The sequence below is a fragment of the Giraffa tippelskirchi genome, chromosome 5, assembly GCF_054371585.1.
Source record: "Giraffa tippelskirchi isolate mGirTip1 chromosome 5, T2T-mGirTip1v1.2.pri, whole genome shotgun sequence".
Classification (NCBI taxonomy): domain Eukaryota; kingdom Metazoa; phylum Chordata; class Mammalia; order Artiodactyla; family Giraffidae; genus Giraffa; species Giraffa tippelskirchi.
This window is the reverse complement of record NC_137279.1, coordinates 46384663-46397364: the sequence shown is the minus strand read 5'-3', so window position 1 is coordinate 46397364 and position 12702 is coordinate 46384663.

Sequence of the window (12702 nt, the reverse complement as noted above, 5' to 3'; positions counted from 1 at the left end):
TCCAAGCAGCCCGAGTGTCTTGGTTAACATATATACAGATTGGTTAGAGACTGGTCAATCAGCTTCTGCCCCAACCCCTTATGTTCCACCCCAACCCTGGACTAGGGAGACAGATTTGAGCCTTGCTTCTTGTCTCCTTGCCAGTCAGTCTTACAACAAAACTTTTTCTTTTCTCAAAAGTTGGTGTCATAGTATTGGTTTCAATGTACAAGGGGCAGCAAGCCCTTGCTCAGTAACATTTTCTGTTTTCTTGTTTGTTTTTTTGACTGTAGCTATCCTAATGGGTGTAAGGCAGAGTTTTATTATGCTTTTGGTTTCCATTTCCCTCATGATTGGTGATGTTGCACATCTTTTCATGTGTTTATTGTTTATTTGCATATCTTTTAATCTTTTTTGGAAAAAAGTCTATTCTAACTCTTTGCCCATTTTTTAATTGAGTTTTTCCCTTCAATTGTAGGAGTTCTTTTACTGTATATATGCATACATATACATATATATTACTATATACTTTTACTATATATTATATATATATATATATATAATTTGAGAATATTTTCCCCCATTCTGTAGGTTGCCTTTTCACTCTACTGATTTGTGTTCTTTGATGCTGCTGCTGCTGCTAAGTCGCTTCAGTCGTGTCCAACTCTGTGCGACCCCATAGACGGCAGCCCACCAGGCTCCCCCGTCCCTGGGATTCTCCAGGTAAGAACCTCGGAGTGGGTTGCCATTTCCTTCTCCAACGCATGAAAGTGAAAACTGAAAGTGAAGTCGCTTAGTCGTGTCTGACTCCTAGTGACCCATGGACTGCAGCCCACCAGGCTCCTCCATCCCTGGGATTCTCTAGGCAAGAACACTGGAGCGGGTTGCCATTTCCTTCTCCAATGCATGAAACTGAAAAGTGAAAGTTAAGTCACCCAGTCGTGTCCGACTTGTAGCGATCCCATAGACTGCAGCCTACCAGGCTCCTCCATCCATGGGATTCTCCAGGCAGGAGTACTGGAGTGGGTTGCCATTGCCTTCTCCTCTTTGATGCACAGAAGTTTAAAATTTCGGTGTAGTCCAATTTATTTATTTCTTCTCTTGCTTGTGCTTTTGTTGTCATATCCAAGAAATCATTGCCAAATCTAGTGTTTTCTTCTATGAACTTTACAGTTTTAGCTCATATGTTTAGGTCTCTGGTCTGTTTTAAATTAATTAAATTTTAAGAATTATTTTAATTCTTGGCTGTTCTGGGTCTTTGTTACTGTGCAGGCTTTTCTCTAGTTGTGGTGTGTGGGCTTCTCATTGCAGTGGTTTCCCTTGTGGAGCACAGGCTTGAGAGCACGTGGGCTTCAGTGGTTGTGGCCCGGGGGCTCAGTAGTTGTGGTTCCAGGGCTCTAGAGCTCAGGCTCAGTAGTTGTGGCACACAGGCATAGTTGCTCCTTGGCCTGTGGGAACTTCCTGGTCCAGGTATCAAACTGGTTTCTCCTGCATTAGCAGGCAAATTCTTTACCACTGAGCCACCAGGGAAGCCCAAGAATAACTACTATTAATTGAAAGTTTACCACTTGCCATGGCTTACATTAGGGTTTACTCTTGTGTTCATCCTGTGGATTTTGACAATTATATGACATCATGGAAAAGATAAAACTATAGACACAGTAAAAAGATCAATGGTTGTCAGGAGCTTGGTTGGGGAGAGGGAGGAAGGGATGACTAGGTAAACCACAGAGGGTTTTTAGGGCAGTGAAACTACTCTGAAAGATATTATAATGGTCTCCATCAGTCTGTCGACTTAGACTACTGGGAGGTGATGCCCAGGGAATCACCTAGGGAGTCTGTGTTTTAAGCTTCCCAGGAGATTCTTTGGCCTGCAACTTGGGGAGCACCTTGGAGGCATGGGAGTTGTGGGGGAGGTCTCGGTGGGTCATTGGCTCGCCTCCTCTTCTCTCTCCAGGCTCACCTCTTGGGTGAGGCTGGCCCTATGCTGAGCCTATGCTGAAGCTCAGCAAACTGTGGAAAATTCTTAAAGAGGTGGAGTATCAGACCACCTTATCTGTCTCCTGAGAAACCTGTATGCAGGACAAGAAGCAACAGTTGGAACCGGACATGGAACAACGGATTGGTTCAAAATTGGAAAAAGGGTTCTCAAGGCTGTATGCTGTTACCCTGTTTATTTAACTTCTATGCAGAGTACACCACGTGAAATGCCAGGCTGGATGACTCACAGGCTGGAATTTAGATTTCCAGGAGAAATATCAGCAACCTCAGATATTTAGATGATACCACTCTAATGGTAGAGTCTTCTGAGGAGAGTGAAAAAGTTGGCTTAAAACTCAACATTCAAAAAACTAAGATCATGTGTCTGGTCCCATCACTTCATGGCAAATAGACGGGGAAAAACTGGAAACAGTGACAGACTTTATTTTCTTGGGCTCCAAAATCACTGCAGATGGTGACTGCAGCCATGAAATTAAAAGATGCTTTGCTCCTTGGAAGAAAAACTGACAAAACCTAGACAGCATATTAAAAAGCAGAGACATCACTTTGCTGACAGAGGTCCATATGGTCAAAGCTGTGTTTTTTCTAGGAGTCATGTATGGATGTGAGAGTTGGACCATAAAGAAGGCTGAGAGATGAAGAATTGATGCTTTTGAACTGTGGTGCTGGAGAAGACTCTTAAGAGTCCCTTGGACAGCAAGGAGATCAAACTAGTCACTCCTGAAGGGAATCAACCCTGAATATTCATTGGAAGGACTGATGTTGAAGCTCCAATACTTTGGCTATCTGATGTGAAGATCCAACTCATTGGAAAAGACCCTGATGCTGGGAAAGATCGAGGGCAGGAGGAGAAGGGGACGACAGAGGATGGGATGGTTGGATGGCATCACCGACTCAGTGGATGTGAGTCTGAGCAAACTCTGGGAGATAGTGAAGGACAAGGAAGCTTGGCGTGCTTCAGTCCACGGGGTCGCAAAGAGTCAGACACAACTTAATGACTGAATAACAATGCTGAAGCTGCCTGTGCATGTTACCCTAAACCTGAAGAAAGTGACTGTGGGGACCAGCAATCTCCTTCTTTTACAGAGGAGGGAACTCGGCTTCAGAGGAAGGAAGTGAACTTGCCCCACATGTCAAGGCCGGGACTAGAATGGACATCCCCACAGTCTTCTCCCACTGTGAGCAAGGAGCATGAACATACAGCCCTCACTGGTCAGGCCCCCAGTGTCCTGGTGGGGAAGGAGGTGGGTGGTGATCAGAGACCTTTCCCATGCAAGTGTTTCTGGTAAACTGACTAGAGAGGTCTGAGAAACAAAACAAAAACTAAAGAGCCAGAATCTCCAAGACTCTGGTAACTTGCTTTCACTTCTTTTTCTCATTCTCGACACATGTTGACTTTCATATTATGTAAACCTCAGGCCCTGCGACCTGCACACTGATGGTCGAGGCTGATTGCAAACTAAAGGCTGTCTCTTGCCCCAGAACTCCCCTTTGTGAAGCAGCCAAGGGGGGTAAGGCAGCCTTAACCCATGATTGCCTCTAAGCCAGCTTTCCCAGGCCAAGAAACAGAGCTCAGAGATCGAGTTGAGACATGGTGTATCGAATCATTTGAAAACACATGGTCTTGGGCTGCCCAGGTGGCTCAGTGGCAAAGAATCCATCTTCCAGTGCAGGAGACACAGGTTAGATCTATGAGCCAGGAAGATCCTGTATGCTGTAGAGTAGCTAAGCCCGTGTGCCACAACTATTGAGCCTGTGCTCTGGAGCCCAGGAATGGCAATTACTGAAGCCCATGTGTCCTAGAGCCCGTATTCTGCAACAATAGAAGCCACCGCAATGAGAAGCCTGCATCACAACTAGAGAGTAGCCCCTGCTCACCACAACTAGAGAAAAGCCTGCACAGTACCAAAGACTTAGCACAGCCAAAAATAAATTAATAAATACAATTATTTAAAAAAAGAAAAGAAAACACACTGTCTGAAGCAATGAGGATGAGATGTTAACACACAGACGGGGTGGAAAGACAACATGGTTATGCAGTGCTCATCAAGACAGCAGCCTGGATTCCCTCCCACCTGGAAGACTAAGAGTCTGGGGAGTGAGGGGCCCTGAAGCTTAAGCCACATTAGCTTCAGGGATAATCTCAATGTGTCTCTCTGCTGCGTCAGCTCATCGCACTGATGGAGGGGTTGTGAGGACCAGAGCTGAGGACGGCAAGGTGGCTCGACGGACTGAGGATGTTTGAGGTCAGTGCTCCTTCTGTTGAGGAGAGATGCAGGATGAGCTTGCCTGGCCACAGCTGTGCTCATCCATTGCCTATGGAATCGCTGGAGAGTTTGCCTGGTAGGCTGGAACCAGAGGGGTGTCACCAAGGGGTGATTGTGTCAGTCATGGGTTTTTTTTTTCTTTTCTGTATTTTATGATGCTTTGACATTTTGGGGCTTTGCCGACCTGGGAAGGGACTGCTGCTCCCAGGGTTTGCTAATTCCTCCAGATGACCCACAACTTGTCTATGATCTTGTCTTTGATATGCAAATAATCAATCCAGAGTCTCTAGGCTCCCACTCTGGGACCCTATCCCTCTGCCCCCAATTCCCCCAGGGCCAGGCAGTTGAAAATTAGGGACTGTTGTCTATAGCCCAGAGCATGCAGAAATCATTCAAACTATCCAATCCTCTGCCTGCTCAGTTTGCCTACCCTTCCTTGCCTGTTTCTTTCTAGGAAAACTGCAATAAAGCTTCTTGCTCATGCTTTCTTCTTGCTTGTTCTGCCTCCTAACTCCCCTTGGTGCTTCCCCATGTGGACTGGCATGCCTGTTTCTAGGGATTTGTGAGTATAAAAATGTCTTCCTTCATGACAGTCATTTCTGTGTCTGCATGTCTCACCATATTTGGCCTTCCCTGGGGCTCAAGTGGTAAAACCCATCTGCCTGCAAATGCAGGAGACCATCTACAATGCAGGAGACAAAGGACATGCAGGTTTTGATTCCTGGGTGGGGAAGATCCCCTGGAGAAGGAAATGGCAACCCACTCCAGTATTCTTGTCTGGGAAATCCCATGGATAGAGAAACCTGTTGGGTTATAGTCCATAGGGTAAGAGTCGGACACAACTTAGCGACCTAAACACCATGTGTCTTACCATACCTGGTATATCTTAAAAGTAATGACCAATTTAAGACTCATGACTACTGAGTACCTCATGTACATCATGAATATCTAGTGAATTTTGGTGCCTAGATTGCATTTTATCATATTGTAGTAGTTGGTTAAAAAAAAATGTGTTTTACCACATGGTATTTTGAGTTCCAGTGTATCATACAGTGAATAATGAGTATTTGGAACTTCATGTGCCTCCTTGGTCTTCCTATCCATCCTCGCTGTTCAGCACACATGTGTTCTACTTATTTGTATATTGGACATGTCTCACAGTTAACTGACTAGTTAGCTATACTTAACTCATCTTCTGAGTTTTGAGTATGTCTCACAAGCTATGCGCATCTTCGGCGTGTCTGCTTAACACGTATGTTTGTCTTTCCCTGGTATTGACCTCGTCCTCTCAGGCAGGCGTGCACATTCTCGGTGACGCAGTCCCACACACTTCGAAAGGCTGCGGAGCTGGAGTCCCTGCCCACCTGGTGCTGGCTTTGTCCTGCCAGATGGGCCTTGTTTCCTCACAGCCTCTCACCCTGAGCTGCTATGCTGAGATTGAAATGAGCAAGTGGGCCCCTGGGTGGCTGAGGCCTGACTTGTTACAGGGTCACCTGGCCCCGTAGCTGGCGCAGGGTCACAGAGGACCATGCAGAATAGTCACTGACCCACACAAATGTCTGCCTCGAGGGCCACTGGGGACTTCGGGGGAAGCACTCACTGAGCTGAGGTGCACACTTGGAGACAGACAGGAGCTGAATCACACAGGTGATGCCTGCTCCCCACGAGGAGGGGACCACCCGGGCAGTCCCTGGACCCTGTTTTGAAACCTTTAATCTGCCTGGCTACTTCTATTAGTTTGTTCTTTCATGTTTAAGAATTGTATTTTACTCAAGTTTATTCTCCTAACTTTATTTTTTTTTTCATTTTATTTTATTATTTTTTATTTTTGGTGGTGCTGGATCTTCATTGCTGCATATGGGCTTTCTCTAGTTGCAGCAAGAGAGGGCTACTTTTCGTTGTGGTGGGTGGACTTCTCATTGTGGCAGTTTCTCTTGTTGTGGAGCACAGGCACTAAGCGCGTGAGTTTCAGTAGTTGAAACATGTGGTTTCAGTAGTTGTGGCCCACAGGTTTAGTTGCTTTGTGGCATGTGAGATATTCCTGGACCAGGGTTTGAACCCCTGTTCCCTGCATTAGCAGGAGAATTCTTATCTACTTCTCTAAGTCCTCTCCCCACTTTATTAATCAAAGACATTTATAATCAAAGACTTTTAAGTAGCACAAGGTAACCAGTATATCACACTGACTTGATGCAATCTGAATCACACACAAAGCACAATGCAATGCAATGCAATTATACTGTAAATTAATACAAGGCATCATCATTACTACTTTGAAATCCTTGGATATCCTAATTTCAGAAGATTTCAGTTCAGTTCAGTCACTCAGTCATATCCGATTCTTTGTGACCCCATGGACTGCAGTACGCCAGGCTTCCCTGTCCATCACCAACTCTCGGAGCTTGCTCAAACTCATGTCCATCGAGTCGGTGATGCCATCCAACATCTCATCCTCTGTTGTCCCTTTCTCTTCCTGCCTTCAATCTTTCCCAGCATCAAGGGTCTTTTCAAATGAGTCAGTTTTTTGCATCAAGTGGCTAAAGTATTGGAGCTTCTGCTTCAGCATCAGTCCTTCCAATGAATATTCAGGACTGATTTCCTTTAGGATGGACTGGTTGGATCTCCTTGCAGTCCAAGGGACTCTTTAGAGTCTTCAGAAGATTTACTCCAGATTAAATAGGACTTATAGCGCTGGCTGGCATTCCCTAAACATTTACTACATGCCAGGCTCTGTTCCAACGGTTCTGCAATTAACCTCAGTGGATTCTCACTGTTGCCTGTTGAGTGAGATGTGCTATCAGTCCTGTGTTACAGGAGGACAGAAATGGCAACATATGTGGGTTAAACAGCAGCTGGAAACAAAGGAAAAGCAGATGCTCGCCTTATTTCTTTCTCCTGAGAAAGGAACTGTACCCGTAGGTGAGAACTGGATCTTCCATTTGCTCCTGAGAGTGGTATTGTCTATCCCAGTGTAGCAGAATAAAATGATCTGCAGAGGTAGATAATTTTACACAAGAACTTCGTGACTGCAGGATCACTATATACTCTGGGGTAATAGAGGCTGGACTATGATCTGTGAACCCTCTCAACTCTTAGGTCCTTTATCAACTAAATATAAAGATCTAAATTTTTTCCAATTGTAATAAAATATTTTAAAACAGCAATCCTTAATTTTTGTCTGCTTCCTTCCCAGCCCCTACCTCTGCTTCCTGAGCCTTAATATTTCCAGATATATGTGTGTCGAATGCAGCAAGCAGTGTGATACAAAAAATCAAGAGAAGAATTCAGTTAAAGTGATCTTGAATGGATTGCTCCCATATGCAGCTGGCAAAGGCTCATGTAAATCCTCTTGGGAGCAACACAACTTCAGCATGGGCCTGGGGGAATCTCCATAGTTAAAGTTCCAGGGAACATGAGCTCACCTTAAAATAAAATTATGAAGCACACAAAGAAGCAAGGCACTCTATGCATGAGCATGAAAAAAAGAAGCCAGCAGCAATAAGCACATAAAGATTTAGACACTGGACTTATTAGATAGGGAATTTAAAAAGTATGTTTAAAGAAAATTAAGCTTGAAAGTATAAGCAGGGAGCAAAAGATTATTTAATGACTAAGAGGATTTGGAAAAGATTTAAATAGAAATCCATGCTATGAAAATATAACTGAAATAAAAACACTCAGTGGATAGATAGAGTAACAGACTGACAAAGCTAAGGATAGAGACAGAAAACTGGAAAGTAGATACACAGACATTACTCAGGATGCAGAACAGAAAAACTATGGAATGGGAATATAGAAAAGAGAAGTTAGGAGATACAGAGCATGGGGAGGGTGTAATAAAAGTCTAGTTGGAATTCTAGAAAGCAATATTAGAATAGACGAGAAGAAATATTCAAAAGGATTATGGCCCAGAATTTTACAAAGCTGTTGAAAGTATTGCTTTTCAGATGCAGGAAGCCAGAAGACTCTCAAGCAGAGTAAATAAAAAGTCATCTCTACTCAGACAAGTTATAGTGAAACAGCAGACCACAAGAGGAAGAAATAGATAATATGAACAAACCAATTACTGGTAATAAAATTGAATTAAAAAAAATATTCCCCCTAAATAAAAAAGCCTAGAACCAGATGCCTTTACAAATATTTACTACCATTTAGAGAAGCGTTAACACCCATTCCTTCTAGCTATTAAAAAAAAAACTGTAGAGAAAAGAATGTTTCTGAACTCATTCTATGAGGCCAGCATCACCCTGATACCAAAAATAGACAAAGATACCACAGAAAAAGAAAATTACAGGCCAATATCACTGATGAACATAGAGGCAAAAATTATCAACAAAATATTAGCAAATCAAATTCAACGATACATGAAAAGGATCATATACCATGATCAAGTGAGATTTATCCCAGGGCTGCAAAGATGGTTCAGTATCTGCAAATCAATTAGTATGATACATCACATTAATAAATTTAAGAACAAAAATTATATGATCACCACAATATATGCAGAAAAACCTTTTGATGAAATTTAACATCCATTCATTATAAAAACTTTCCACGAAGTGGGTAGAGAGAGAACATACCAAAGTATAATAGAGGGCATAAAAGACCCTGATGCTGGGAAAGATTGAGGGCAGAAGGAGAAAGGGGCGACAGAGGATGAGATAATTGGATAGCATCATTGACTCAATGGCAGAGAAGGCAATGGCACCCCACTCCAGTACTCTTGCCTGGAAAATCCCATGGACAGAGGAGCCTGGTGGGCTGCCGTCTATGGGGTCGCACAGAGTCGGACACGACTGAAGCGACTTAGCAGCAGCAGCATTGACTCAATGGACATGAGTTTGAGCAAACTTTGGGGGATAGTGAAGGACAGGGAAGCCTGGCATACTGCATTTCATGGGGTCACAAAGAATCGGACATGACTGAGGGGACTGAACAAAAAAATCACATTTAATGGTGAAAAGCTGAAAGCATTTTGTCTAAGATCAGGAAAAACACAAGAATGCCCAGTCAGACTAGAAAGGCTTTGTTAATCATCTGGGGTATCCCACAGTGAGACCTGAAGGGTCACACTTAATAGGACGGCTGAATCACACCAAGAGCATGGGCTATTGTGCACGTGCCATAAAAGCTTACAAACAAGCCTTGAAAATATCAAACTGATATGCAAACTATTTAATTGGCAGCCAGAAAAGAAAAGCCCTCAACATCCTTTAAAATACAGACCCTCAGGAGTGTAACCTTGAAATATATAGCATTCAATAAAAAGATATTATGTTTGCCAATAAGCAGAAAAATGTGACCCATAACCAGAAGAAAAACCAGTCAATAAAAACAGACAGAATTTAAAAACAAACTAACCATAAATGAAAGATACGATAGAATTAGCAAATAAGAACTTTAATATAATTAAAATAAATATGTTCGAGGATATTAAGGAAAACATGAACAGAATGAGGAGAGGTGGAATACCTCCAGAGATTAAAAAATATAATATACTAAATGAACATTTCACTTATTGGGATTTATACCAGATTAAGCATTGCAGAAGAAAATATCAATCAACATCAGCAAATAGTAATAGAACTATTCGCATAAAAGCACACAGAGAAAAAGACCAGGAAAATGATCAGAGCATCTGACCTAGTGACAATATCAAATGATGTTAACATATGTATAACTGGAGTTTCAGAAGAATAGAAGAAAGGATGGGGAGTCAAAGGGAACGACTGCAGGAAAAAGTAGTTGAAGACATAATGACTAAAAATTTTCAAGATTTTGAAAACTAAAGAAAACCACTGTATCACAAGAAATGTTAAAGGAATTCTTCGTGTGAAAGGAAAATGATGCCAGATGAAAACTTGGATCTACACAGATAACCCTGGAAATGGTAAATATGTGGATAGGTTTTAAAACATTTTTTGTCATTTAATGTCTCCCTGAGTGGCTCAGATGGTGAAGAATTCACCTGCAATGCAGGAGACCTGGGTTCGATCTGTGGGTTAGGAAAATCCCCTGGAGAAGGGAATGGCTACTCACTCCAGTATTCTTGCCTGGAAAATTCCATGGACAGAGGAGCCTGATGGGCTATAGTCCATGGGGTTATGAAGACCGCATGTCATTTAACAGTTTCTTTAAAAGATAACCATTTTAAAGCAAAAGCAAAGTACTGCATGGTTTAAAACACATACAAATCTAAAAGGTATGAAAACTAGCAGAGAGAATGGGAGAGAAGAAATTGAAGTATCCTATTTTAAGGTTCTAACAATATACGCGAAGTAGTATATTATTATTTGAATGTAGATAGTTATAAGTTAATGATGTGAGTTGTAAACCATGAGCAACACTAGAAACAAAACAAACTCAAAGACATATGAGACTAAAACTGCCCTAGAAAAATAATCTTAAAAAAACCCAAAGACAGATTGCTAATAAAGCAGACAAAGTAGATTACTAAAATATTCTATATAAATCCTCAAAAAAAGAAAAAGGAATAAAGAAACCAAACAAACAGCAAAAAAACAAACAAACAAACAAAAAAACACACTAAAACCAAAAACCCACAGGACAAGTGGTTAAAAAATAGCTAATTGGTAGATTTAGATGAAATTGTATTGATATTTGCATTCCCTGTGAATGTCTAAAAACTCCAGTCTAAGAAATTGTCACACTGGGATAAAAATGTAAGATTCGATTATATGCTATATGTAAAAAAGAAAAAAAAAACCCACTTTAAACATAATGACACACAGATTGAAAATAAAAGGATGGGAAAGATAAAAAACACTCATCATAAGAAAATGTGGTTATATTAATACCAAAGTAGACTTCAGAACAAGGATTATAACAGGGATAAAGAAAGAGATTTTTGTCATCTATGTGTATAGCAAGGAGATCAAACCAGTCAATCCTAAAGGAAATCAACCTTGAATATTCACTGGAAGGACTGATGCTGAAGCTGAAACTCCAGTATTTTGGTTATCTGATGCAAACAGACAACTCATTGGAAAAGTCCCTTATGCTGGGAAAGATGGAGGGCAGAAGCAGAAGAGCGCGTCAGATGAGATGGCTGGACATTATTACCGATGCAACGAACATGAACTTGGGCAAACTCCGGGAGATGGTGAGGGACAGGGAAGCCTAGCGTGCTGCAGTCCATGGAGTCACAGAGTCGGACATGACTGGGCAACTGAACAACAGTACTGTATAATAGTACGAGAGTGAACCGTAATGTAAATGGACTTTAGTTAACAATAATGTATTAATCAGTTTACCAGTTCACAAGTATGCTGCACTAATATAAGATATTAATAGTAGGGGAAAGTGTGCATGTGAGAGGAAGAGTATATGGGAACTCTTTGTTCCGATCAGTTTTTCAGTAAATTCGAATCTGTTTAAAAAATAAAATCTACCATTTTTTTAAAAAATGGAAAAAAAAGTGGACTGTATTTTTTACATATGGTGAAAAAGGAGTCAGAAAATATAATTAGGAAATAAAAGATATCACACTGGCAGGAAAAAATACGAGGAACCTAGGGATATAGCTAACAAAATATTTAATACAAGAAAGCCCTTTATGGAGAAAATTATAAAACTTTGTCGAGAGACACTGAAGATCAGTGTCCATGGAGTGATAGATCATGTTCTTAGGTAAAGCCTCAATATCATAAAGATATTGGTTCTTTACAAATTGATAAATAAATTCAATGCATTCCAATAGGATTTGCACATGGGTATGTAACTTGAGAAGTTGATTCCAAAATATACATGGAAGAGCAAAGGGCCAAGAATAACCAATAACTTCCAGAAGAAGATGGGGAAACTTGCTTTACCACATATTGAGGCTTATTATAGAGCGTTAGTAATTAAGACAGTGTATCATTAGTGGAGCTAGTAAATAAACCAATGGAACTAGAGAGCCCAGAAATAGACGCACATATATATGGAAACCTGATTAATGGAAATGGAACTTGTAGATCTGTGGGTAAAGGATAGCCTATTCAGCGTATTGTGTTAGGGCAAATAGTTATCTTTACAGAAAAAAAAAATAGATAACTCACATACACCCAAATCAGTTCTGGTTGGATTAAAGTCTTAAAAAAGGAAACATTAAAATATTTAGAAGAAGATGTATGGGAATGTCTTTCCAATTTAGGTAGAGAGATGGATTTCTTAAGATTCAAAAAATATTTACCACAGAGACTATTATTGTAGTCAATAATATTAGTAGTATTATTTAAAACGAACTTGTTTTACCTTGAAGATAGTGAAAAGACAAATCTCAAACTGAAAATATTTGTAGCACGTAGAATTGTCAAAGACTAGTAGTTAGAATATGTAAATATTTTCTACAAATCAGTAAGAAAAAGATAAATAACCTAATAGAAAAATAGGCTAGGAGCTTCCATGGTGGCTTAGTGGTAAAGAATCTGCCTGCCAATGTAGGAGACACAGG